Source organism: Aethalodelphis obliquidens, unplaced genomic scaffold (assembly GCF_003676395.1).
Source record: "Aethalodelphis obliquidens isolate GAN/ISIS:26980383/991018 unplaced genomic scaffold, ASM367639v1 scaffold52, whole genome shotgun sequence".
In the NCBI taxonomy this organism is placed as follows: Eukaryota; Metazoa; Chordata; class Mammalia; order Artiodactyla; family Delphinidae; genus Aethalodelphis; species Aethalodelphis obliquidens.
In genome coordinates, this window is record NW_020837996.1 from 8,083,030 (window position 1) to 8,108,715 (window position 25,686).

The following is a 25,686-nucleotide window of genomic DNA, read 5'->3' on the forward strand; positions in this document are numbered from 1 at the left end:
TTGGGACTTAAGTCTATATATGTGATCCTGAAATTAACAGACAAAGAGACACAGTCATTCTGGGCAATGGAGGAATAAGGCAGAAAGAAATGGAAATATGTATGTTAAAGCAGGGCAATAATGATATTCAAAATGCAAGCACTTCCATTATTTATAAAACTGCAAGGAATCAATGGCAGGAGAATGAATAAATGAATTAAAATGTATTAAACAGAATCATGCACTGCACAGACATGAAATTATATTTTTGACATTTTTTATTGACCAAAAAAGCATAACAGAATATGAGGTGAAAAGAAGGAATATGGAGTGCTGTATAAATAAGTGACTCATTACATAAAGTTAAATATATCATATACCTATGCTCCAGTATGTGCACAAGTACATACAAGTAAATAAAAATGCATTTCTCTGGAAGAACACATACCACTTAAATGTTGATATCAGTTAGATGTAGGTTCTGGGAATATGGCTGATTTTTAAAGTTTCTTCTTTTTACTTTTCTGCATTGTTTTACTTTTAGACAATGCCATGCTTCAGCATTTTCATCAAGTAAAATCACACAATAAAACAATATGCTTTAAAAATAAAATTTGAAAAAGGGCAAGGAAATACTTGCAAAGAAACAAGCTCCAGTCTACTTAGCAATTTTGACAGTTTAAGAATGGAAAAGGGTATGCACATTCTCTTCTACTGCTGAACTGACCAAAAGTTTTCTAAAAAGTATCGGGCATCCGGTTCCTCTTACATTTTTGTAAAAATCTTAGTAAGTATATTAACCTGGCTAGCCTGGCCATAACATATCTGGGATCTGAATGCACAATTCCAGGACTCCCAGGTTGGCTCAAAGGACAGTAAAGTTGGGAGGGAACCCAAGACTTCAGGTCCTTTAGGATTAAAAAAGCTAGTCTAGGCTCAATGGTTTGCGTTTGCATCCGCTCTATTACATCCTACCACAATTCATTAAAGATTTCAGCAGTTCGGATAAGGATGAGCATTCATTGTCAGCAAGCACATCCATATAGATCAAAATAAGGAAAGATGAATGTTTTTTTAAATTAAGCATATCAGAAACATAGCGCTAAGGTAAAAGTTTGCTATACTACACATTATCTTCTCATCTGCCTTCTTAGAAGTCAAAAAACCCCACATTTTAAAAGTCCAAAATGGTGGAAACAGAGTAACATTCTATAAGTATTATTCAACAGTGCTCCTAGCGAATGTCCTACAGGTTTCAATAAAAAACTGGCATTCTCTTGACTGACAAACTAATAAAATGAATATATTTGATACCCAGGGAGCGGGGGACAAATCTTTACATCTTTTAGACGTTTTCTACCCTCCACAGACCATTCCCAGCATTCAACAGATCTTTCTATGAAATTATACACACTGCCTGTGGAAACAGTAAAAGACACTACAGAAGAAAGCCCTTGAATCCATAGCACATTGCTGTGCAAACACTGAGGCAGCAAAGAGACTCACAGAGTTCCAGTTGAAAGGAAAACAGAACCAAAACCAACTTCCTTTCTAGAACTTTTGTTTAAAAACATGTTTTTGGTTTTATTTTTTTCTTAATGATCTGCACTGTGGACGTTTTCTTGACCTTTTAATTTTTTTTTCATGTTTAATATTTCTCTATTTATTTGTCATTATCTGCTTATGAATCCCTTTGCAACTTATTTTTTTTTAAACATCTTTATTGGGGTATAATTGCTTTACAATGATATGTTAGTTTCTGCTGTATAACAAAGTGAACCAGCTATACATATACATACATCCCCATATCTCCTCCCTCTTGCATCTCCCTCCCACCCTCCCTATCCCAACCCTCTAGGTGGTCACAGAGCACCGCGCTGATCTCCCTGTGCTATGCGGCTGTTTCCCACTAGGTATTTTACGTTTGGTAGAGAATGGACTCTTTTTTTTTGGTCGCGCTTTGCGGCTTGTGGGATCTTAGTTCCCTGACCAGGGATTGAACCTGGGCCCCGGCAGTGCAAGCACCGAGTCCTAACCACTGGACCGCCAGGGAATTCCCTTGAAGACATGGGGAGTGGAAAGGGTAAGCTGGGATGAAGTGAGAGAGTGGCATGGACATATATACCTTTTAATTTTTTTAAATGAATGAATTAATGTAGTTTTCCTGACTCAGTATTCCAATCATCCTAGGAAAACAGCTGGAAAGAAAGGTCAGTTAAGAAATAAGGTCTAGATGAGTAATATGGTTAAACAGAATTCTTTTTACTTAATTTTAAAGTACATCTGACAGGCTCCCTTCCCACATTCCTTTCGTATAAGTGGGCTGCAGAGTGGAAGAAAAGCTTTTCTTTGACATTCAACAACGCAAGTCCCTTCTAACCCAGTGGAGCATACTGCCTGAAAGGAACACAGTCTGCAAGCTTGGAAGACTATTAAAAATCTTTTTATATATCAAGTTTTATTTCCCTACTAAGGTACCTACTCATAACCAAATAATAAGCCAGGTACTTATTCAAAGAGTAATAACATTTCCCATCTTTGGTTTTAAACACTAAGGTCTCTAAAAAGTAAAGCCAATGAATCTAGCAAATACAATAAGACTTTACAGAATATGCCATTAACCATCTTCTTTTCAACTGTGTTTTTTATCCCTGCCTGAAATAAAAAAAGTACCAGATTATACAATACTGCCACAAATAAATAACTTTTGTAAGTGATGGTTTCTCTATATACTGTAAAATGATACTTTATTGCACGGCAACGAATAGCTAGCTTAAAACAAATATAGTACAGTTTACATGAAACATCATTTTTGCAACAGATCAAAAACAGAAACTGAACTTTTCTTTTGCCAAGACATAATGCAATTTCGTATATTTCAAATGACGCACAAAACTAAGAATTTTCCTCATCAGTAAAAACTAAAATTAAATGTTTTCTTAAAATATATTTCAGTGACTAAGTCTTAAATCATCCTTCAATACATCAAATTCAATCTATCCTAATGGAGAAATGCAGTGCTGTGAATTATCCATTAAGTTGGAGAATCAGAAGTTGTTTTAATTGGTTTCGAATGGAAGCATTATTCTGCATTTCTAATCACGTTTCTACCCCTAAGGCTAATATTAAAAATGAATTACAATTCCTGAGCAAAGGAATTGACTCAGAATCATGGCTGGGATTAACATTTTGTTACAGATAATCCACAAACTAGAGTCCAAAAGCCTATAACTGAGAGTTGAGTATATTTTCTAAGTAAGAAGCTAAAATGCTCATTAGACACACTCCTTGTTAATAATGAACCATCTGAAAAGAGTACATGTGTTATGTAAAGCGTTTTACATTCTATTGTACAATATGAGTCCCTCTTCCAAGATCATCAAAGTATTTATTTACTGAATTTTACTGTATTTCTAGAAATGAGACACTGGCAGGGTTGTCAACTGCCTTGCCCTGAATTACACATATCTTCAAAATGACCTTATAATTTTAAGACATAAAAGAAGTTCTACTTTTCTAACCAGGCAACAAAGGCTGGTTGTCAATCACAAATACACACGCATAGAAAGTTTAAAGTAAACCTGACATCCTGGTCACAATCAATTAAATTATGCTACAAGACAGAAGCTTGCCACTTGTGCCATTAAGTGGTTTCAACTAAAACTTCAAATATGAATGAGGAGGTATAAACTGACCTATTCACTGACAATTAAGCAACTCCTCTGATTTGAGCCTTAGAAACCATTTGCATAATGAAAATACCCTTCCCCCAATTATGCAAATGACAGTTTAAAAGGAAAAGAACACTCAGGAAGAGGTTTTTATTTGTAGGGACATTTTAATGAGGTGATAGGTATCTTAATACTGTTTTTGGGTGAAGACACCTGGATTATTAAACAGCAATTCTGCTGTATCCTATATTAATTCATAGAAAGATTTTCATCACATCTGTTTAATTTATGAGAGACTTGAACTACTTAGTATCACTTGCCTGGTTTAAAGTAAACCAATTTAAACAAAAGATAAAATAAATGGTAAGTTTGGATGATTTGGGTTTTTCAGATATTTTTCTTTCAGTTTAACAATAATTCACCACAACTACAAATCAGGAAGACCTGCCTGAAATTAACTTCAAAGCAGCTTTGCAAATGAGTCCTAGAGGGTTTTATGAAAAAATGTCACCAAAAAAAAAAGAACTTTACATATATTAATTGCATTTAATTATTTTTTATGTGGAGGAACTTTAAAGGGGAAGAAAAATCCATATCATTGCAAAATAACCTCTCAAGTGTCTAATACTTCTTAAGAGGAAATGCTTACCTGGAATAATTAAAAGACATTATTATTAACTATTATTACTGTTCATTGATTATTAAGAAATTTTGGTTATAATTTACTTCATTTCAGACTGCTTATAATTCTTTTCACAAGATGAGATTTTTAAATACAGTGTTAATTTTCTTTTTTCAAAATATAGAGTTAACATTCAATTTAATGTCTTATGATTAGTTTCATTTAAGCAATACAACAGGTTTTATGGATGTTTTCACAGCTTGTTTCATTGCTTTAGGCCCAAATTTTCTCCTTTAGGAGGTTAAACTAAATGTTCTCCTAAGTGATTTACAGCTCTGAAATGGCTAGCTACTCCAGTGATATTTTTCTGAAAAAGACCGTTTTTTCCCTAGCTCTTTTTCATATGAACCATACAGTCTGTCCAAAAATATCCCGTCATTTTATTGTTATAAGAATGGTAAAATATTATTGTGAATAACAGAATCAATTTCATAAAAGTACAAGAATAGTTTTCATATGATATGAATTAAATCAACTCAGGCAAGCAACTTTCTGTAAGGAACTCACTGAATAAGTAAAGGCAGGAGCATCAGAAAGCAAAATAAAATAAGCATTTGGAGACTCCAATGAGATTTGTCTACTAAAAAAAGGAGAAAGAGAGAGGGAGAACTAAAAGAGCAGTCAAATTCTAGCTATCAACAAGCTTGTACTATGTGCTTTGCTGTATAAAACAGCCACTGCCATGGACAAAATATTATTTCTTTTGATCCAGTAGGCTGTTCTCGTGGATAACATGGAAAGCAACATTTGTAATAAAACGTGATTGGGGAGGGGGTGGTTCCTGCAGCCTGCTTTTAAAAAGCCTAAAATTTGATTGACTCTAATCTAACAGTCAACGACTGTACAAAAATAAGGAACATTTAAGCTGTTTTGGTTCTTACTGTTCATATTTTTTTATAATTCCACTTTGGGTAGGTCTTGGACAATGCTCTTTTCATGCAATAAAGTATAACGGCAGTTATGCATGTCATCATAACTCCTCCAACCCCACAAATCAGGTCAGTACTGGTCTATAAAGAAATCAAGATTCAAGATCTAAGATTACTGCCTACACTCTGGAGAATAAGATATGTGAAATACGTATGAATGCCTTGAGAACAACTTTTCCATAAGCTTGAAAATGAGAGTAACTCATGATGCTGTTAGTCTTAGGAGGTAATTTCCTTTTCATATCAAACTTCAGTACCTTTAACCAAGGCTTATGCATGAAGACCGCAAGGCCAAACTTTCCTCCTTGACAACGTACACCAATCTGCCTCAAACTTCAGAGCTTCTCATCAAATTAAATTGGATCTTAATTTAGAAATGTGGAACTTCTGGATTTCAGAATCTTTGAGGTAGCTTTTGCACCAGCCTACATTTCTATCTCAAAAGGCCCACAGGATGACAAACCAATTAATTAACACTATATTTAAAAATATCTAATCAGTTAATTAATTGATTAATTCACTAACTAACCCATCAACCAATGTATTGGCTAATTGACTAAACTGTCATTTTGTGTCAGGCAAATAGAAATCCAGGAAATAACAACAACTGCACAAAGTTTAAACAAAACACACAAAGAACAACTTACTTTTCCTCCAGAAAGTCCAATGATCAGAGAGCTTTTACATGAGTAAATTATAGAAGGTTTTAAACCACCTGATTAAGTTCTGAAAATAATAACTTTCTATGAATAGAACTAAAGGTTCCAATAAGCTTATCTATACACATAATCATTTATTTATACATGATCATTTATAATAAATTTAACCATTTATTCATTCCAAAAACTAGCTCTATGCAAGGTATTCGTATGTGTATAAAAATGTTGTTTTAAATTTTCCAATCTACCTTCTCCACTTTATTAAATAAATGGCTCTTAATTAAGCAATCAGACAAGAACAAATATATGATATACTCAAAAAGCAACTCTATATCATGGTCCAAACATCTACTATCTTTGGCACATAGAATTCTTCATCCACTACATTTTTGGTAGGCTTTTCTTTAAGCAACAAATATATATATATGAATTTAATAGATAGAGGTTACTTTTGAATTATAAAGGTCTGGCTACAGATTTCTTTCCAATATGTTCCCAGTTATAAACTGTAAACTGTGATTTATAACATAAAACTTTCATATGAACAGTCTAATTCCATAAAGCAAATTAAAGTAAAACTCATGATTACTAACGGCAATAGAGGGAAAGTTCTAACAATTCAAATAGATGCTTGGTATTTGACAGCACATTTGTTTTCTTTTCTTTTTGATCTTCCTAATTTCTACTTGGTTTTCACCTAATTTTTGGCTGGATAAAGTATCTTGGTTTCCATTTTCTGAACTCCCATTAACTGCTTATACCAATGTAGCTCTGCCTTCCACTGACTGTGATCTTGCTAAAAAATTTAACAGTGTCTTCTTAACAGCTAAATGTGATGCACACTTTCCAGTCCAAATCTAATGAACATCTCTGCAGTATCTGACACTGATTATAGTGCCCTGCTCCTTAAAACTCTCTTCTGCCTTAGTTTTACAACATTCCTCTCCCATGGTCCTCCTCTCTTGCACCTTTCAATCTTCCCCCACACTCTGTTCTCCTCAGTCTAAGCTGGAAACACTGGTGTTTCCCAACACCCTATGTCCAGCTCTCTTTTCTCTTCTTCTTACCAGTTCTCTGGGCAATTTTGCTCACACTGACACTACTGAAGGCTCTTGTTCATCTCTCTCCCTTAAGCTTCAGACTCATATATCTAATTCTACAGGACATCCCTATTAAAGGCATCTATCTCAAAACCAGGTGGTCAAAGCTGGACTTCTAATGTCTTCCTCCAACACTTGTTCTGCCCTGACTGAAGCTGCCCATCATTTAGTATATGCTCACCATCAACCTGAAGGCACTATAGAGTCTTCCTTCTCCCTTCCTTCCCACCTCCAATTAAGTCACGTTGATTCCTCTTCCAAAATATACTCTAGATCCCTTGCCTTCTCTCCATTCAAACTTTCATTAATTGAGTCAATGTGCTCAGCATCTCATCAGAATCACCACCATGGTCTTTCACCTCCAACTCCCTGACTCCAAGACTCAACCACCTAGTCTGCTCTTGACCTTACCACCAGTCAGTCTATCTTCAGTGGATCCCCCTTCCTTTTAGGTGTGGTTTTGGCATTTACCCACTAAAGATATTCTTTCTCCATAAATGATGTCATCATTGACTCTAATGCTCAAACCAGAACCTCAGAAGTCATCCTTCTTTCTTCTCTTACCCTCACTTTTTGCAGCCAAAACAAGAGCTGCCAACTCCACCTCAAAAACATATCCCGGGGCTTCCCTGGTGGCCCAGTGGTTGAGAATCTGCCTGCCAATGCAGGGGACACGGGTTCGAGCCCTGGTCTGGGAAGATCCCACATGCCGCGGAGCAACTGGGCCCGTGAGCCACAACTACTGAGCCTGCGCATCTGGAGCCTGTGCTCCGCAACGAGAGGCCACGACAGTGAGAGGCCCATGCACCGCGATGAAGAGTGGCCCCGGCTCGCCGCAGCTAGAGAAAGCCCTCGCACAGAAACAAAGACCCAACACAGACAAACATAAATAAATTTTAAAAATAAATTTAAAAACAAACAAAAAAAATCCCATGTCTGTTGCCTCTTATTACCATGACAACATGCACCTGAGTTCATCAGTGCCTGTGAGTTTCAGGACAAAATGAGAATTGTGCTGATTATATCCCTCTAGTGTCTTTGAAACATATTTCTCTTTCCCTCTCTTTCCTATGAATTATTAGAGCTAGAAGTTTGATAGCTATTCACTTTAAGTCAGATTCATTGAGGTACCATTTAGATACAATAATATTCAAGGGAGGGTGATCTTTTTAAAATATTAATATGATTATAGCGCTCCTCTGCTTAAAATACTCCAATAAATTCTTACTGCGTTGAGAATAAAATCTAAAAGTTCTTCACCGAGGCCTACAGAATCTTTCAGAATCTGGTCACTGACCAGATCTCATCATGGCCCACTCTCTTTCTCCTTGACCTCCTTATAACCACATCTGGTCTTCTCTCCATCTCACCAACACTCCACTTTCACTCCCACTTCAGGGCCTTGGCACTTACTGTTCCTTTTGCCTGAGAAAATCCCATACCTTTCCAAGTGCCCGATTCTTTCTTGTTATTGAGGTCTCAGCTCAAATACCATTGCTTCAGAAAAGCCTTCTCTGTCTACCCTATCTAAATTAACTGGTGCATGTATGCACGTAGATGTACACTTATGTGCATAAATGTCACTCTCTCTTGTCTTCTAAGTCCTTATCATTTTCTGAAATTATTTTGATCTTTTATTTGTTTACTTATCTTTTTGTCTATCTCATCCCACTAAACCATAAACTACATGTGTTTTTACTACCCCTGTTCTGAAATCAGTGCTTGGTACTTAGCAGAATCTCAATAAACGTTTGCTAAATAAATCAGTGACTCATGAATGATCTGACTCCTATAATTTCCAGCACTCTCCTTCACTGATGCTCTGCTTCAGATGAAGTGAATGAAGACGTCTCTTTTCCCCAAATCCATCACACTCTCTCTGGCCTCTGCACCTTTTCATGTGATACCTGGTCTGCCTTCTTTCTGCCTCCATTTTCTGCCTTGTTCATTTAGACTCATACTTCACTTTATGTTTTAGTTCAACATAAATGCACCAGTTTTGTTGCATTGCCTTTGAACCACTGTAAACCTCAAATAACATAAGGGCCAGCACAGTTTTTCTGTAGAAGGACAAATAGGAAATGTTTTAGCATCATGGGCCATACTAATCAACACTGCTGCTGCAAAAGCAGCCATCAAAAACATGCAATGGAATGGGCATGGCTGTGTTTCAATAAAACTTTATTTATGGACACAGACATTTTAATTGTACATAATTTTTAAGTATCATGAAATATTACCCTTCTTTTGATATTTTTCCCAGCCATTTGAAAACAGAAAAACGCTCTTGGCTTATGATCAGGATGAAATAAAAATTTGCATTTTAAGGCAAGACAAGAAAAATTTCAAACTAAAACGTTTTCTCTGCCCTTCGGCCTCCTCCTGCCCCTCTAATGTGCATGGTGCATCTGCATAGTGTGTTAACCAGGCCTCTCCAATGGCACAAATACCTGCTCAACTTTAAAGATCAATTTTTCTCCTTCTGGCATCAGCTACATACCTTTTTAGTAGTTAACATTCCTTTCTCAACCCTGTAAGGGGGTCACAAGGACCCACCACTTGTCTTGTATGTGCAGACATCTTCAGTGGACTTTATGTACAATACCAATATATCATTTCCCTTAAAGACAGCGACTGGTACAGAACAGACTGGTCAGACAACCTGGGGAGATTCTGGGCTGCACCTAATAAATGGTCTTTGCTTAAAGACTTACTTATGACCTTATTAATAGTACTAGCTGTTTAACTTGTATTCTGCCTTTTTTTTTTTTTTTTACAAGATTATTGTTTCCTGCATTATCAAATGTGTGACTGAACCCTCAAGACATAGGTCTATAAGATCAATTACTGTGATAGGGTAACTCTAGATATGGGAAGAATCAACAAGAGGGAACCATTTCCTGGACCATAACAGCAAGTAAGACAGGAGGTCCAGACACTTCTGGTTAGTGTTAACAAGCCCTACTCCAGGAATAGCACACTGAGTGGCCTATCAATGAAATCCTTGCCTGACCTGGGAATAAGCATTCCTAGTGCCCTGTAACAAATTGGTCGTGACATGCCTACCAAACCGGTTGAAATCAAGACCAAAACGGAAGGGATTATAAAATAAAGAACATTGCCCACCGTCCAGTTCTGCAAGAATCAAGTCATTAGCCACTGCGGTCACTGACCTACAATACACTCTGAAAGGAATTCAGGGCAAAGATTAGGATGAGGCATTCTGTGCTCGGTTCTGGTAAACCGGCAGAACAGGACTTCAGATAGCTATTTTTGGGAGAAATTTTTTATGAACCTAGATTCTTGCATCTTCCCATACTTACAAAAGCACTGAAACCATTAACTAAGATGTCTCTTCCTTGTGGCTAGCAGCAAACTCCTACTGAGATGTGTGCTTCATTGCATGTACCCCCCTTGCCAAAATCACATATATACTGACCTCCCCCTTTACCTCTCTGGAACAGTTCTCAGAGCTCTCTGAGAGACTGTCTCCCAGGTTATAATCCTCAGTTTGGCTTGAATAAAATTTTCTATTTCTTTCTTAGATTGACCATTGATTAGTTTTTTTTCATTGACGGGCACATAAAACAGGTACTAGGTCAAATTAGGCCCATAGATTATAGTTTGCTGACCCCTACATTAAACCAATTTTATTAGCTCATTTCCCAGTTTCCAATAAGACACTATATACCTGGCCTCTCTTTGTACATGGAAAGTGATAATGATGCATTTTCTCATACCAAAAAGATTACTACTTTTATCATTCCTATATAGTAGCTACTATAGCATCTTTTAAATAATGTGAAGGATAAAATGTAAACATAATTATTTAAAATATCTTCAGTATACTAAACATTTGATGGACTCCTAATTCAGGACTCTAATAATTCTAATTCTGCCACACACTTTTTGTTCAATACCTGAATCTGTCCTTCAGTCTTATTTGTGACAATTTCCTTATTTATAAAAGAATAGAACATGAACAACGTTACTTCCAATATATATCCATGAAACCAAGATAACTCATTCAACTAGCCATTGTTTTAAAAAAATTAAAATCACATGGTAGATTCTTCCACGCTCCCAAAGCAAAAGAAATCCACAATGCTTTCACTCAACAGACATTTATCAAGCACATACTATGCATGTGGACAAGAATCATTCACCCTTTATGTGCATCTACAAATAAGGGTCTGAAACAGTCAAATGAAAACTGTCATCATTATTTTGATAAATCTCAGAAGACATGCAACAACCTTTACTCAAGGATCAATGTGACCCAGGGTTTTCAAGACCTCAAGTTCCCCAGAGAGTGCTGCAGATTGACAAGCTCGTCTCCTAGTGCTTGATTTGACGTGAGATACAGTGGAGACATGTAAACCTTGAGTGAAGAGCCTCATCTCAGCTCCATATTGGCCAGACAAGCACAGTGGCTCAAGAAGGCAGGCTACATCTTCCCCAAGTCAATTGTGAAATATTCTCTCTAAACTGGCTCCACAGCTGTGATTTTCAGTTCCTAGAGTACCCTCCAAATAGCTCATTGGCGGGGGGGGGGGGGGGGATAAAAGCCCGCTGTTTCCCCAAACACACACCTTTTGGCCATCTGCCATCCCAACTCAGGAAGGACATGCAGATTGGAAAACGAAAACTTCTGAGACTCTATCAGAAAAATGATAGATCAAAAGTCTGGCATAGGGGCTACCATTAGGCACTCAAACATGTAACTTCTTCTAGTTTTGGAGACCTACAGTGTAGATCTATGAAATAAACCTGGCTCAAAGGGACCCTGAAGTCCTCAGCCCCAAACAAGTGAGAATCGGGGAAACTGTACCAAACTATTCTTTTGTTTGTTTTCAAAAGAAATGAGCAATCTTTAAAAAAAAAAAAAAAAGGAAAAGAAAAGAGAGGAAACTAAGACTATTATCTACCATATTAACCCCTTTCTAGAAATTTGAAAGAAACTCACAATCTGGCTATAGTCATAAGTTACAAAAACTGAACTTTACTATCTTTCAGATAACAGACGTTCTGCTTTCATCTAATCAACTGCATGTGCTACAGAGTCAGGAGATCTGGAAGTACATGATAAATGTGGATGAAAGCTGATATTTTAGGGTGCAGCAGCAACCTGGGCTTAATGTTACACATCTTCGTAGGTGTGATATGTGTATACATACACACACATGCATATCACACACATATGGAGAGAGAGGGAGAGAAAGAGAAGAACAGTGAAGAAAAGATTATCTTTCACATATACACCTATTTTCATAAACAGACACAGATATAGAAAGAGAGAACAAACCTATCATCTCTCAGAGAAAACTGATTCAAGCCCTTTCAATCCTTCAAAAGCAAGCTTTGCGTCTGGATTATTTGATAATTCCTACACTACTATTTTCTCCAGGTATGCATCTGAAATTGTGTCAGTCATTTCATCTGCAGGTTAAATTAGATGGCTTTATCACCTGGCATAACTTTCAAACCCCGCAACTGTCTTTACAACCCTTTTGGTTTCATGGAAAGTTCACCAGGTTGACATTTAGTTACATGACTGAATTTTCAATAAGGATTAATAATATGATTAATTTACTCTTCTTTTCTCCTCTCTCTCTCTCCGATTTCCCCCAGGAGTCATGGTTGGCCATCGACAAGAACAAAATATCTAACTGAGGAAAACTGTCTTCCACACGCAGCAGCTGTCTCTCTGGCAAGCTCTGTAGACAGTTGGGTACTGGCTCTGGAACCGCTGAAGACTCTCTTTCAGTCTGAGCTATTAGTGGGCTCTTACCCTCCTAGGTGCTGCTTCCCACCGATCCCACTCCATTTGAAAAATGGATTTGTATATATTCATCCTTCTGAGAATCTGCTATTGTGCAAACATCTCAAATTGAGACCCCCGTGGGAGGCGCGCATGACACAGGAGCACTTGCTTTTCTTTTTCTGCAAAATATCCATAAAATAGCTCGGCGGTTCCCAGGGGTCTGCTTCTGGGTATTATATAAGCAGCTTCTCCTTCAGAGAGGGAAAGAGATGCTTCAAGACACAGAAATAAAAATGCCCACAGTTCTCTAAGGGAATTTCAAAATAGCAAGCTGCTTAAATACCAAAGAAAGTACCTGGTTCCTCTCCAAGCCTAAAGATAGCCTGTGATCCATTAAGAAATGTAAACAGCAGTGGGGGAGGGGAGGGGTGAGTGGAGAGGTCATTACTGGAGAGATTGTGGAACACAGAGAATAATCTGGAATTTTGAAAATTCTATAAAAAGTCCTTAGTTGGAGAAGTTTTGTTTTTGGAAAAATGGTTAAGGTGGAGGCATATTTTTTAGGCACAATATTCCAGTAACAGCACATCTGTCTTGCCCTAATTCAGAGCCCAAAATACTTCTGTCAGGCTCTCCCTTTCCTTCTCAAAAATTTCTTCCCAAATCTATTTTATCTACTTTTTTTTTTTTTCAAACAATTACTCAACCCTTAGACCCCCTGGAGGCTTCTGATTCTTAAAAGAATTAGAAAAGATCTCCAGTTATTATTAGATTCCATTTTAGATTGAGAAGAAAGGAGAAAATGGGCAAGATAGGCACTCCTTTATGTTGCCTGAGTTACTTTTGAAATTTGCTTCATTCAAGGGCCAGAATAGCACGGAGCACCTTTAAACTAGGAAAAAGAAGTCAACTGGACCAATTATTTATAACTCTCCCATTGAAAGTAGAAATAATTTAACCAACCACCCTACTCCCACCCGGCCAAAAGACCTAAAGGCATTTAAGAGAGTCCAAGAAGCTCCAGCCATACATTTAATATTTTCTAAGAATAACTACAGAGCAAAAGATTAAGCCTTCAAAAATATCTCACTTACGTAAATCTGACAACAACAAAAAATACACAGAGGAAAGGATTAATCTCAAACAAAACTCGGAAAAGAGGCTTTTGCAGAAAACGATTCCTCTGGCTAGATCTCTTTTGTTTACAATAAGAAGTCGAGTTTGGACCCATTATACATTCCTTCCTAGGGTCCCCCTTGTGAATTGAGGTTGTTAAAGTAACATTGTAATTATCTTTTATCTATAGCATGATTAATTTATACCATGAAATCCCCTTTTAAGTTTTTAGAGTCTTAATAAGTGAATGATGTCCTTAGCAGGGGAAAAAAAGTTAACACTGAAATATGAAACAAATATTTATTTCACCATTCTTTTTCCAAAAAACTATGAATGTGACTCCAATAAAAACACATCTACACATTTTGTTCTAAACATCTAAAATTTTTGTTCAATTTCAAAGGTCATATTTAGAACTGAAACAACTACGAATATGAATAAGTTGTAGGCCATGCCTAAAGCGGGTGTCTTTTCAAGTAAAAGACAAGACTTACTAACAGGCCCATTTGTTTTCCATTAAAAATCTACTCACTGTATTCACAGCAATCTACATGCCAGTATGAGCCTGCTTGGACAAAGCCTTTGCTTTGTGTGTATCAGATGCAAAATTTACTTAAATTCCAGATAATTGCAAGTGCATCTGCTAGGCTTTGTCACTGGTCTATATGCACATTTCCACAGTGTATACAAAGAGCAATTATCCAACAACTAAAGAAAAAGAAACAGTCATTTCTGCAAATTACAGCCAGCTCCTTTATCAAGGAATAAGTTTGTGTGAAAAGAATGCTACCCCAAAACACTTTTTTAAAATAAAATGTATTCACTCACACCACATACGTTAACTACACAAAACAAAAAAGGAAGCTTTTTCAACTGTTAAATTACAAGGTCTGAAACAAGGATAACTGCAATTTCAAATAAAATCATCCCACAAAACATTAAAGTTCTCCCCTGGGGGGGCGGGAGGGAATGGAGAAAACAACCGATTTAAACCAATTTGATGCACTGGTTTATGTTCTTATTCTGTATTCATGACAAAATATTTCAATAATAGTCACCCTATTTATCACTGGGTTGTATTTCCCTAATTTGAGATATAAGTGCACAGGCTCCAGAACATGAAGAAGATTCAAAACAGGGAATTTTTTTAATCGAACAATAAAAAGTCTTAATTTAAAAGTTTTTTGCTTTATTCATTAAATAGTGAATTCTAAGTAGACCTAAGTTTTACCCGTTGCACTATTTGGTCACGAGTTCTCTTTCTTTCTCTATTTCATTCTTTCCTTATTTTTCCTTTGCCTTCTTTTTTTTTAATCTTCATGAACAATCCCATTTCAACTATTACATTCAAAACGGCCAGCCTTCCTTCCAAGTCCAATCTAGTTTTCGGACTTTTACACCTCATGCCAACGAAACAACATCAACAATGCTCCTCTTCAAGGGCCTAATAGACTAAATCTGTTCTTTTAACAAATTCTCAAGGCCAACCACAATGATCACAGTGGTGACATTAGAACAGAGAGAAAACTATTTAATACAAAGACTAAAAAAATTTTGTGATGTTTGACCTGCTTGAAATTTATCAATTCAGTGGCCATTTATTTCCTGCTATACCTACATTTAAATATAGTCATTATCATCTTGTGAAACGTATTATGTTACCAGCCTAAGGCTATTAGTCAGTTAAAACAGAAAAACCTCCCTATTCCCCAAACTGGAGAACCATCATTATCATTAATATTTCATGCAACTACATTAAATGAGACAATATTCAATATTTAACTATCTAATCCTACAGTAATTTATATTAGAAAATACCAACCATGTGAGAATTCAGTCAGATTATTTTATTGGATGAACCTTTGTCATTATTAATAACACTTCAGTATCTCATAGTTTTTCAGCACAGAATGTAACATCCAAGGACTGAAAGTGATTTTGTTTCTAATTAATTCTCAAAATCCTTGAGAGACAGTGATGGAAGGATAAATATATTAATTTGGAATTGAAGAATAAAGGACTGAGCCTTCAGATGCAAAAGTTTTACTAGATACACGGATTACTTGTGTGGGTCCTACATCTCACTATGTTTGCTAATAATTTAGTGAGGAAGATGTGTTTGAACCTCAGAGAGTCTAAACCACAGAAAAAAAGAAATGTGGTTTTATTTCTTTCAAGTACCACAACTGCTCTTATTAGCAATTTATAAGTAGAAAGTTGGTCTGATCTTTTATACCAAATTCCTACTAATTTCCTTGCAGGCAATTACTCAGCCATCCAGATGTCTTCCTTACAGTACTTTAAACAAATCTTCACTTTTTTTCACACCATTTATTGACTTTACATATTTACGCATAGGCAAACTTCAGCCCATTCTAGGTGGATTATCTTTAATTTCAACATGAAGCAGAATTCACATGAATAACATTTTTTTTTTTTTTTCCTGTACGCGGGCCTCTCACTGTTGTGGCCTCTCCCGTTGTGAAGCACAGGCTCCGGACGCGCAGGCTCAGCGGCCATGGCTCACGGGCCCAGCCGCTCCGCAGCATGTAGGATCTTCCCGGACAGGGGCACGAACCTGTGTCCCCTGCATCGGCAGGCGGACTCTCAACCACCGCGCCACCAGGGAAACCCATGAATAACATTTTAATATGGTTCTTGGTGATAACTAAAATAATTCTTCATGACGAACATATTTGAGATTGGTGTGCGCTGAAATCAAAAGCATTTTGCTTAACACCTTTACAATCAGGCATATACTCCAATCCATTTTAAGCAAGAGAGCAGTTCTCACTATTAGCCTTCCAAGTTCATGCACTGAAGCCCTTGCCGTCCATCCCCTAAGATGCTACAGGTCACTTATGGTAAATACTTGCTGGGGGCTTTTTGTTTACCAGTTTCATTGACTGCCTCTCCCCTTTTATTTTGAGGGAATTCCACCATTTACATCTTGCTCAAAGTCTAAGTCTTTCTGCCTCATTCTAGAATACAAAAGGGCCAGACTATTGATTTCCCAGACTTTCTAGTTACAGGGATGTGACACGTGATCAAAATGCAGCCAACTGGATGGATGCACCGGATTAGAACTTTGAATCGAGAGCACGGGATCCCCAGAAGATCAGTGGTTCCTTCCAGGCCTGGTATGAATAGTCATCTACTGTACCACTGCAACCTCCAGGGCTGCAGCACTAGCTGATACTAAAGGAAATGGCAGAGCCCAGTGTCAGGGATGCGGAGGGCTACAGCTGGGCACACGGTATTCAGTGGCAGAAGCACAAGTGCCAAATCTTTCCCGGGGACTCCGTGATTCCCAATATCTTTCTAACGCATTCCCTTTATGTTTACGTTCGCCATAATTAGTCTCTCTAACTTACAAGTAAGAACATAACCCAACCCCACAATCAAAAATAATAAATCAGGGGCTTCCCTGGTGGCGCAGTGGTTGAGAGTCCGCCTGCCGATGCAGGGGACACGGGTTCGTGCCCCGGTCTGGGAACATCCCACATGCCGCGGAGCGGCTGGGCCCGTGAGCCATGGCCACTGAGCCTGCGCTCCGCAACGGGAGAGGCCACAACAGTGAGAGGCCCGCGTACAGCCAAAAAAAAAAAAAAAAATATATATATATATATATATATATATATATATATATAAAAAATAATAATAACATATCAAGTTGTGCTTTTATTCTGTGTTGGTTAATTTTAGAAACTGCTGGGAAATTAAGAGATCCTGCAATATTGTGAGTTGTAAAGAACATATTCTTATCACAAAGACTAGGAAACTTTCTATCCTTCTCCTGCAGCAGATGAGAAGTGATCTCAGAAATTCTCAGAAATTCACGGATCCAACAGGAAAAGAGCCAACAGTTAAAGTTTAAATGAAGATCCCTTCCTATTTTTCTCAGACATTGCTTCTCTGACTCAGATCCACAAGGAACAGAAGATGGAAAAGAAATTTGATGGTTTAGCTACAATTTGCTGGAAATGAGATATGCACATCTTGAAAATCACAGCAAAAATGAGCATTAATCAAGAGCCTGACCAGGGTTATCAAAAGTCAAAGTTGACTGCCGGAAGTCCAGCAAGCTATTACCTGGGGCTGTGAAAAGGGTCAGTGCCTCTGTGCACTCTTCCTTTGCCATCCACTTTCAGAGCTATTCACCAGGTACTTTTCAAGAATATTATCATTCCCACAAATGACTGATAAAAGATAAACTCAAGAAAGTGAATAAGTTTTGAAAAGTAAATCCCTGAACCTACATATTCACCATACGCTTTCAAGTACAACAGGGAAAATATTCCTTTAGAGAACATTTTCCATCCATGGGAACACTTGGAAATTTTCTTTCCTTCACAATTCCTATCATTTTTCAAAACCCTCCATTTAAAAATAAAAAAGTAAATCATAAATTGACTCACTGGTCATAAAAAAATGTAAACTGACAGCTCTGGGGCATCAAGTCATTCATCCATTCACTGATTGGACCGACACAGGTAACAGGCACGTCCTAAAAATAACCAGCATCAGGATCTGCCCTTACTCTGAAACCTAGATGTTAACCTGGCAAGAATCCCCAGTTTAATACAAGCCCTCTGGCTTTCTTCTTTACTTAAACATGTCTGCTATATCTGAATTTAAAAGAAAGAAAGCTGAGAAGTTATATCCCTGACCTCACGTGAAGCTATGCTTTTCTCAGAGTAAATGCATTTGGAGTTCCAGAACAATGCTATTAAAAACAAAACAAAGCAAAACAAAAAACTACTACTAACTTCTGTAATTAAAGTATTATTCTATACACACACATGCACACACACATACAGTGGTACTTTTGCCTACAGACTGTAAGCTTCTAGACCAGAAACCAATCATACACACGTATACACACCCAAATAGTATATGATTCTGTATATACCCCATGGGGGCTTAATAAACAGTTATGAATTGACTGACAAGAAAAAACCAAGAAATGACAACCTTCAGGGTAGCCATAACACAATTTTAACTTGAAAATTGCCCAGAAATAGACTTCAGTCTATGGGAACTACACAAATCATATAAAAAGAACTAGTGCCCCTTATATACCTAGAGAGAGAGTCCTTAGTGAAAAATCACTGTCATAGGAAGGAGAGTTCACGTTCTTTATTTACTGTTTGGCTTCTTCAGTGAATTCAGCTGAGAGCAACTTTTGCTCTGTAATAACCTTTTTTTACAGAATAACTTTTAAAATACAGATTAGAATAAATGCAAAATGTACCTCATCGCTAATATTTTCTTGCTAAGTCAACAGGTATAAAGCCACCTTTCCCTCTCAATTCTCAGGACTCATGTTGTCATTTTAATTTCTCTGCAGCCAAATGTAACAAAAGCATAATCTAAATGCTGAAATAGTTTCTTCAACACCAGCATCTCCAAATAAATGGCAATTAGCAATAAATCATAATCTACTCATTGTCTTCTCTAAAGGATGCATTAACGGTGTGCTACAATTCCTAAAATCATACTTCAGTCAGTGTTCCCTTGAAGACAATCTTCAAATGCCTCAAATTCAAAAGTGATCTGCTTTTCTCGCTGAAGTTCATATGCACGTTCTACCTTAACGGTGTGGCTAGAACAGATAATTTAGTGGTCCCCGGAATTGAAGAATTCCATACGTAAGATGATGTTTCTGTTACAATTTAGCCTTGCCACATTTACTTTAAACGGTGGCTATTTCAGTTATGATCTATTTTGAAGAACAACTTCCACACTGATATATTTCCAAAAATGGATGATGAGAGCAAGTGGGAAAAAAAAAAAGAAATAAGCCATGCTTAAGATCGATCCCATTAATCTGGGGTGGGGGAGTAGGTGAAACAGAAAACATTTTTGTTTGAGGGGAGGAATTTTTTAAAACAAAAACACATGAGACCAGATATAAAAGTCTGTGTTATGTCTTTACCATCGAAGGTCAGAAACAAAATGTATTTTAATTCACTGCTTTAACAGTGCTGTCTTAGCATCAGATCACTGCAGTTACACCTAACAGTCAGTCACTTTGCAAACGCCGCTTGTAGATCCCCTCACCCTCCCCACCATCCCTCCCACATCTTTCCACAGTCCAACTCACAGCCAAGGGGTGGGTTTGGTTATCTGCTTCACAGGATAATTTGAGTTCATTTTCCAACACACACCTTGGAACATCTAAATCATTATTTGTTTCAAAGCGTACGGAACTCCTTACATTTCTTCCTAACATTATATCTAGTGGTTATGAAGAAGTCTGAAAACAACTCCCAACCTTTTCCAGATTTTCCTATGTCAAGCGAAACGCATATTTCTGGGTGATACTTGTTTTTCAGTTTTCAGGTCTCCCACGTTGATAGCAACAAGAAAGGGTAGGGTTGTAGGTTTTTTCCGTTTGTGTTTTTTATTTTTTTCTTGTTTTCTTGGCAGCCTCCTCTGGACTGTGAGAAGTGATCATTGATCATTTTTCCACACTCATCCACGGCCCTCTCCATGGCCACATGTAAATGTGCCAATGGATAATTAAGCAACAGACACACCCAATAAATATAATAAATAAATTTGATTTTTTTTCCCCTTAGTAATTGGTTTCATCTGACTGAGTCTGATTATATGCGGGGGCATATAAACAGAATTAGAGAGGAGAAAAATTAGATGCTAGGTCACACAAATTGCAGAGCCCTAACCACTGTGAAATGTTTGTGTAATAATCATATTATTATTCTTAAGGTTAGAAAAGCAGTTTGCATCTTCTCCAAAAGTTTAGGTGAGGCTAAAAATAAAACTGGTGGCATGATTATTACCATAAGGAAATGGTAGCCAACTACAGAGTACATTTCCCTCTGGTCTGCATCCTCTTCCCACAAACTGACACTGCCTTGCCCTCATGCCTCCATTAAATCCATGCAGGTAGACCCACATTTTGACTGAGGTCTCCAACTCCAGAGGTCATATCACACCAGACTACATGAATAGACATGAGTTGGGCATATAGAAGGCAGAGAATGAGAAGATATTTGTATACAATTATTGTCTGAGCAAATCCTAAAAAAAAAATTAAATTAAATCACTTTTCTAATATACTCTCAAGTGACACAAAGAGCAAAGCTTTATCTTGTATTAAAAAAACAAAACAAAACAAAACACTTCTATTCTCATTTACTTTCTTAGACATCACTTTGGCATCAAATTACTCTTAGCATAAGATCTAGCTCTTAGCAGAGCACAGTACCTGGCCTGTCTTGGGAATCTAAAAAGTGCTTATTGAAGGAATAAGAAAAAAATAAGAGCCTGAAATAGGGCTTCCCTGGTGGCGCAGTGGTTGAGAGTCCGCCTGCCGATGCAGGGGACACGGGTTCGTGCCCCGGTCCGGGAACATCCCACATCCCACATCCCACATGCCGCGGAGCGGCTGGGCCCGTGAGCCATGGCCGCTGGGCCTGCGCATCCGGAGCCTGTGTTCCGCAACGGGAGAGGCCCGCGTACCGCAAAAAAAAAAAAAAAAAAAAAAAAGCCTGAAATACACTTTCATGCAGCTTTAATTTGCCTGTGTTCCTTCTAGGTAATAGGTAATATCTACTGAAATGTATAGTATGTAACCATATACTCTTATATTTGAAATGGTTTAGAAAAATGATCACAGTTAAGATCACAAAGTCTGTTGCAGTAAGTTCCCTAATAATAACTATAATTTTAGCTATGTAGATATTTACTGTTTGAATTAGCCAGAAACGTGGACATAGCTATCTTCTCTAATAGTGCAATTTCATTCTTAGAAATAATCTAAGAACCTAATCATTTCTATTTAATGATGTATTTCTTTTTCCACATATACTCTTATTCCTCTAATTAAAGGAGAAATGTCAAGACATTGAGTATCAGTTAAATCCTAAGCAATAATAAAAATGACATTTAAACATCAGCCTTTTCCAAAAGAATCCTCCATAGAATTGTCCTCCCTAAAGATGTGAAATCAGTATATTATTGTTAGTATCAATTTTATCTTCACCAAGTGAATTATATTCTCCAACTTTAGTTTTTGCCTCTTAATAGGTAAACTGAAGACTGAGGCAACTAAACAAACAAACAAAAATGACTTATTCTTTTGAACCAAATTCATAAATAAATTCTTTATTTTACAAGATCCATAACTCCCTTTTATATATTATAAAATAAGTACTTTACCAAGGCCATAATGATAGAAATGGATCACACAAAATTTCTAATATTTTTTAACAGGCTTAAGCCTATACAGCTAAATAATTTAGTCACCAGAACAATTTAATACACTATCTTTCATAAGGCCGGGTCCTAAACTTTTATAGATCTGCATCATATTCCAGAAATCACAAACTAACACAATGATAAGAACAACTAAACTGAGAAATCTGGCATCATATTAATATTAGAATAACCTGTGGAAGAACCAAATCAGGGACAGGAGAAATAATGAGGAGTCTTCATAGGTGATCTAAACAAGTATCAAGGAGAACAGAGCCTCCTCTGAAAGAACTGCAGTCAAAGCATAAGAAGTCTAAACTTTTAAAGAAACCATCTCTTTCCTCTCAAACCACGCACGCATACTTTCCCAAAATGGATGCAGGATCTTTGGTACCCACCACCAATATTCTGGTGATGAGATGAGGAACGCTCTCAATCATTCCATCAGAGTCAAAGATCAATTCATATTGTACAGGGGAAAAAATGTTTGCTAGGGAAACTAGATTTTATTTTAACATATTAGCTGCATTATTTAATCTCAATTTCTATTCATTAAATTTACATGCAAAGAGTTAAAACACCTGCTCTCTTTTTACCCACAGTACTGCTGAAAAGCACATAACCGTACTTTTTTCCTGATAATTCTTTTTGTCTAAAAGGTTGGTAATGCTACACTTAGAAGAGGGAGACCAATTAAAGTCTTTCAGCAAAAATGAGGGAACTTTATGTGCAAACTATTCCTCAAGGTGCTTCATTTTTTGCCACGAGGAATTCATACAAAAAGGCTGCAATATTTCAAGTTCAAAATCACATTGGAAAATGCAATATATTAAGTAGACTTGGGGCAGTGAGTAACATGAATTTTTGGGAAAAGATTTTATATCTCTTCAACTTAATAAAATCTTCTAGAAATATGAACAGGATACTTTTAGCAGAGCTAAAATAATATGTTAAGTAATGGTTTATCTTAGGTAGAGAAAACAATCATATATATATACATACACACACACACACACACACACACACACACATATGCACACAATTTACTGGTAGTACAAAGTCCCGAACATTGTGGATATTCCACTTACAAAGCAAAAGCGAAAGCAGAAATATAAAGAAATACTTTGACAAAGCTACTATTTGCTCTCACTGCACATGACTCTTATAAAATTACTGTTGGTTTCACAAAATTTTAAATGGGGTATTATCTAATTAGATCGACATCACATTTAAAAAAATATTGTTACGTTCCTCTTTCCATTAAGAACATATGAAAAGACAGCCATCCCTCCCACCGTCCCCCGAAAATGTCCTTACAATCTTCCCTGAAGGCTGAGAATCTGTTGTATGTACTATGAGTACAGAATGGAAGGTTTCTTCCTGTGAGTATATCAGGGTTACAAGGAACCAGTAAGTCAAAGAATAAAACTGTTGCTTCACACAAAGTAACGAGAGACAAAAACATATGCTTTTCACATAGTCCCATTTGAGACAGTAGTCTGATATAAGTTTTGTCACTTTAAATCTGACTTGCAGTTTAAGTTTGAATTTTTAAGTGGAGAGGGATAAAAAGGCCCTTGACAATGACCTTGACCATATTTCACCAGAAATCACTTCTCAAAATTAGTCTACACAGAATAGAAAACAATGGAAAAGCTCACCAATACAGGTTTTCCTCAAAAACACACAAGGAGTGCAGAGTCCCTTTCAATTCACAATGAACAAAAAGTCATTACTTTCAAGAAACATTCAGTAACTCTAGCATAATAAACACCTCACACATGCAGATAAAACTCTACTCTTATCAAAATGAGAATAGGAAACTTAACAATACAGGCAAATGTATTGTCATTGTCAAGTTCCATGAACCAACAGTCTCTTGCTACACAGCCTGTCCTCCCAAAAAAGTTACCTTCTCCCCAGGATATCAGATGCCATGCCTTTGGAAATGCTGAAATTCAACACAAACACCAACTGAACGTAAAGTACCTAATTTACCAATAAGCTTAGCAAGAGGATGGTATTATTTTGACACATTAATCTGAGATCAACACCAGGCACAGAAAGTTAAAATGAGCTTAGTTAAGATTCAATGGAAAACTTAACATCAACAACAATAATAAGAAAACCACCAACAAGCCACAAACACTATACCACACAGAACCATATAAGAGTAATTACAAATCCAGCTGACTGAATAGCAATCTCACCAGGCAATACACGCAAAACATAGCTATGTTTAATATTTTAACACAAACTCTCAGAGCTTTTCCAAAGTTGCCAGGAAACTAGACGTAGAAAGGGGTGGGTGGGTAAAAAACAACCACAGCAGGAAGGAATGTGTTCTTTAAATCAATGGACTCTTGGTCTTCATAACTAGTGAAGATGCTGAAACTGAAGCTAATTGTGCTGTTTCATAAATAAATTCATGCTCTGAATATATTATATAACAATTAGAAATCTTGTTTCATGGGCCACGTGAAATCAGTCCTTAGCCTGGTCAGTTATCTGTTTGTGCCCCTGTTTGTGGAATATGCCAGAGAAATAATGCAGCTGCTCAGCATGGAGTATACTGCTTTCTGGTTTTGGTCTTAGAATGAGAAAACCATGCTTTAGAAGACTTGGGTTCTTAGGATCATAATTTACTATACAAATTCATTTTTCCTTCGTAACCAGGCAAACAAATGCTTCAAAGACAACTGTGATCCAAATGAATGGAAGCTGGGTTTTTCCCTCCAACTTGATCAAAATTGTAAATGGCAAGGGTCCGTAAAAATATTTTAAATAGCAATATTGCCATCTCAAGGGACCCAGGAGTAAGCTGAGCTTTCATTCTAAATAAAACGTCTTATTACCATCAGCAGACTACAAAAGAAGAAATAAGCTTTAGATCTTAGGAATCCTGTCCACAATCTCAAGAAAAGCTTTTGTCAACACAGGCAGCCCAGAACAGGTGAATTTGCATGGTGTCTTGGAGTAGGCTTTCTTCTATAGTAAAGAGGGTCTGACTTGAGTTAATTTACAGTTTGTTTTGTTCCAAGTCGTAAACTGTTTTATGCTGCTCTTCCAACATCAGCTAAGTTTACATTAAAACACAGTTGAGCAGTATTATTGCAAACATCCCCTTTGCACCTAGGTAATTGCTGGTCTCTGATCTGGCAACCACAGAGAAGCAGGCTTCCTTAAACAACGATATTTTCCCTCTGTAAAATGTGTGTGCCTCAGAGTATCCCTGCACTGGATATCCTCATCTGAATCTAGAGTTCAGAGCTCCTCAGGATGGTAACACACATACTGAAATTGCAATCCGTCCTGCCCCCGACTTCCCTCCCTACATTTAAGCTGTCATTATTTTAGCTTATTTTCCCATGGCTTAGCAGAAATTTTCACAACTATCAACTGATTTCTTTTTAAACTGCTGATTTTCCTTTACTTACTGACCCTTCAGTGTTTCTACTGAACTGGAACTGAAAAGTTAGGGGGAAAAAGAGCACGAAACATGGTTAACTGCTAAGGACCCTCCAAAGAACTTAAATACGAATACATGAAAGAACTGTGGTACG

At 37.0% G+C, this 25,686-nt stretch overlaps 1 protein-coding gene and 1 non-coding gene across 4 annotated transcripts in view; both read right to left on the reverse strand.

The window, feature by feature from the left end:
* Positions 1 to 25,686, reverse strand: part of LOC113608252 (teneurin-2-like) — a 739,689-nt gene that overhangs the window by 358,253 nt on the left and 355,750 nt on the right. The window lies entirely within an intron of this gene.
* Positions 1,961 to 2,032, reverse strand: TRNAA-UGC (transfer RNA alanine (anticodon UGC)). The gene has a single exon. It is a non-coding gene; the product is annotated as a tRNA-Ala (tRNA).